Raw genomic sequence first — 4,414 nt, forward strand, 5'->3', positions numbered from 1 at the left:
TTTGCCTTGTATTGTATATTTCCTTACTTGGTTGATAATTTGTACAAAGAGAAAAGAAAATGGCCAGTATTCTTAACTGATATTGTTGAGAACCTCAAATGTGTTAGTGTGACTATTCAATATCCTTATTTAACATTCATCCCTCACAATAAACTAAGTAGTATGTCGAAGAGTACTTAATTAAAATACATGTTTCAAAACAGATTTACAAACTAGTAGCAGGAAAATTTTTTTTAAATAAATTTTTTATATTGTTTGAAACCAAAATATTCCAAAATACTTTGTGAATACCACCGAAAATTCAACAAATTTGTGAAACATTTTAAAGAAATTTCTCTACAGTTTTTGAAGATCTGTTCTCCATAAGATCATTGATGATGGAAGTACATTTATTTTCCTCTTAATGTGCTGTATATTACATTTCAAAATTAAAAATCTGACAATTTTGTTGGATTTTTAAGGCTTACACATTCATGTAACATTACCTACTTTTTGAGCTTGAAGTATTACTCCCACCATGGAGGCACAATGACCCAGTGGTTAGGGCAGCGGACTTGTGGTCATAGAATTGTGGTTTCGATTCCCAGACCGGGTGTTGTGAGCGTTTACTGAGCGAAAATACCTAAAGCTCTACGAGGCTCTGGCAGAGGGTGGTGGCAAACCCTGCTGTATTCTTTCGCCACAACTTTCTCTCACTCTTTTTTCCTGTTTCTGTTGTACCTCTATTTCAAAGGGCCGACCTTGTCACACTCTATGTCACGCTGAATCTCCCCGAGAACTACATTAAGGATACACATGTCTGTGGAGTGTTCAGCCACTTGCACGTTAATTTCATGAGCAGGCTGTTCCATTGATTGGATCAACTGGAACCCTTGTCATCATACAGAGTGCCACGATTACTCCCAATACATCATTGAAACCTAACGTTTCACTGTTCTTCGTACTTATTAAAGCATGTCTACTCACATGTGAAACATCAGAAGTATTGATGAAGAGCATGTAGTTTTCAGTCTAGATAAGACTAGCTTGTTCAATCCACATAAAAAGCTAAGATAGGCATGTACCATAATTTATCTTTGCTGTTTTTTGAAATTGTTGTTGCAATTTCAAAAATTTAGGCAAATAAATTAATGTGAAAACAATTAACACGTTGACTGCCACATGTACCACCAGTGATTCATCACAGACTTCACACAACCAACATATCCACCACCAGTGATTCATTTTCATAATTTGAGAAAGTATTTCATTCTGTATCTTTGGCATGGTTTCAAGGACATTTAAATAACATGAGAGCTAAATATTAAAGTTTAATCATGAAATATTGTCAAAATGCAAAAACAATTGTTCTTGTAATTAAACAGTATGCATTGTGATTGGAAATACGTGGTGTCACTGGTAAGTTCCAGTAACAGGCCATGGGAGTTAACATGTTAAATCATTGTTCCATAAAAATATTTTTTTACATACAAAACCAAAAATTTTTTAAGTATCATTAAAGATAGTATATTTTAAATCTATAAAATTCAAGTACATTGTAACATTACTTGTAAGAATTAAAACTAACAAAACATATTTATGCTTTCTTTCACTTGAGTTTCTTGTTGAACGTATAATATCAATCTGATTTTTTCGTTTTCAAATTATAGATGTGTGATTTCAGTTGTTATTTTGATATGAAAATTCATTCTGAAGATGTTTTTTTTTTTTTTTGGTTCTTATTTTTATACAAAGACTCAAACGAATTGTTTTATACTTTATAAAATATCTGATAAATGTTTCCAGTCAATTCTATTGTATTGTTGTTTTCTGTAAAACTATTTTGACTGTGTCACTTTGAAAACTATATATTCCAAACAAGAATCTAGCTGGACAGTTATATTGAGCTGATGAAGGGAAATAACCCAGGAATCACAATACACAGATATTGTTTTGTGCCAAGTGGGGATGCTAAACTCCCTTGTTCGAAAATATAAGGACACAGATAGTGTGTCATATAGCCAGCTGAAGACGTTGTTTCGTGGGGCTAAATAGCAGTAGCATTTGTTTTAACCAGGACTGCCAGGTTATGTTGGCAAATAATCTTTACTCTAGAGTATTGTTACTGAATGTCTCTCATTGAGAGATTTACAAATAGTAATTTTCTATTTTACTTTAATTTCCTTGAGAGCATGTCTTGAACCAGATTCATTTCATTCTCATCATTAATGTTCTTGAAAACGATATGAATGTCACAAAATCCCATTTTCCATCCCTAGAATATTTCAGACCATGTCTCTAATAAAAATAACCTTCATTATTGTGTATGAACAGTAACATACTACCCACTCTCTGTTTCATTTCATTCAAGACTTAATATAAATATCAGACATCATAAATTAATGCTTATAATGTCTCACATCTAAACATCATACAAATTACACTGTGTCCCTTTTTTGGGGTGGGGGGCAGTAACTGTTATATCCTATTTGCTTCTATCTAGAAATTAAAGGAAATTACTATTATTCCCTTCAAATTTTGCTTTTGTGACCTGAACACTAACATTTTGAAACTGACCTATTTTCCATTACATTTCTGGCAGATTCAGTGCTGCTGAAGCAGAAATATCGATATAGCAAATATTCTGCTCAATACCACAAATTTGCTTGTCAGTTGCTTGACCTTAACCACTTGAGCATGTCTCTTAGTGGTTGACAATATGTGAATCTCTGATCATGAGCAGGAGTAGTGGAGGAGCATCATAGCCATGTGTTGAGAGGGATTCTTTGGGGTTTGAATAAATGTAAGAAAAGCAAAGTTTGAAGGAAATATTAGCCATTTTTCATACTTTCTAGGGGGCAAGCAAAAAGGAAATAACAGTTGCTACCCAAGGACAAAAATTGTGTTACAGTGTTATCGATCTTTGAACAGTCATCCCAGTGATTCTTTTCAAAAGCAATAAACTTTTTTTTGAAATGATATTCAATACTGATTACAAATTTTGGCACAAGTCCAGTAATATCAGGGGAGGAAGCTAGTCAATTATGTCAACCCCAGTATTTGACTGGTACTTATTTTATCAACTCCAGAAGGATGAAAAGCAAAGTTAACCTCCATTGTATCATTTCAATGGAAAGTACATTAAAAACGTGTTGCAAATTCGCTTTACATCTCTTCATTACCCTTGTGCATGTCATAGACAATTACTATTATTTCCTTAATAAATTAAACCTTCTGCCTATTAAAGATCAAATAAAAAGCTAATATATATATCCTACAAAGGGAATTTGTATTTAACCCTTTAACATTTAAACCGGTCATATCTAGCCCAAATATGCTACCTGTTTTATTGTTCAAACTGGACTGATCAAAGCTTTCACACCTACCCTACAATGTCATTCTAAAAATAAACAGTCACATCATCAAAATCTCAAAGCTACATGATAATGCATGATTAATCCAAAACAATCTGATTAAACAAAGCATAACCTGAATGCTAAAGGGTTAATATTGGAAATCTGTATTTTATATATGAGGGGGTGCAGAAAAGTTTCTGGCTTTAAGAGTATCACAAAAGGCCTGATTCTTTTACAGGGCTTAGAAAAACTGAAGGACCACTGCAATGAGTGTGTGAATCTGAGAGGAGAATATATTGAACAAAATCATTATTAACTGACCTTCCTGTATTTTCTTTTACTCAAAGCCAGGAACTTTTCAGCACCCCCTCGTATAGGTTATTCTTTTACTTGTTTCAGTCATTTGACTGTGGCCATGTTGAAGCACTGTCTTGAAGGGCTTTAGTCGAACAATCGACCCCAGGACTTATTTTTCAAGCCTTAGTAGTTATTCTGTTGGTCTCTTTTACTGAACCACTGAGTTATGGAGATGTAAACACATCAGTACCAGTTGTCAAGTAGTGGTGGAGGGACAAACACAGATACACACACACATATATATATAAAGCAAATTCAACGACTGGCACCCATGCCAACCTCTCCTTCATTGGACATTAAACTCTGCTTGCGAAGACCTGTTGGGGCAAGTGAAATCGAAATCGTAATTGAACCATATTCGATGATTGGCACCTGTGCCAGTAGAGCACTAACAGCACTGTGCGAGCGTGATCATTGCCAGAGCAGCTGCCTGGCTTCCGTGCTAGTGGCATGTAAATAGCACCATTTGAGCGTGATCATTGCCAGCATCGCCTCACTGGCACTTGTGCCAGAGGCATGTTAGAAAATCATTCGAACGAGGTCATTGCCAGTGCTGCTGGACTGGCTCCTGTGCAGGTGGTACGTAAAAAAAACTCCGTTTTGAGCATGGCCGTTGCCAGTACCACGTGACTGGCCCTCATGCCGGTGGCACGTAAAAGCACCCACTACACTCTCAGAGTGGTTGGCGTTAGGAAGAGCATCCAGCTGTAGAAATTCTGCCA

The sequence above is a fragment of the Octopus bimaculoides genome, chromosome 19, assembly GCF_001194135.2.
Source record: "Octopus bimaculoides isolate UCB-OBI-ISO-001 chromosome 19, ASM119413v2, whole genome shotgun sequence".
Classification (NCBI taxonomy): Eukaryota; Metazoa; Mollusca; class Cephalopoda; order Octopoda; family Octopodidae; genus Octopus; species Octopus bimaculoides.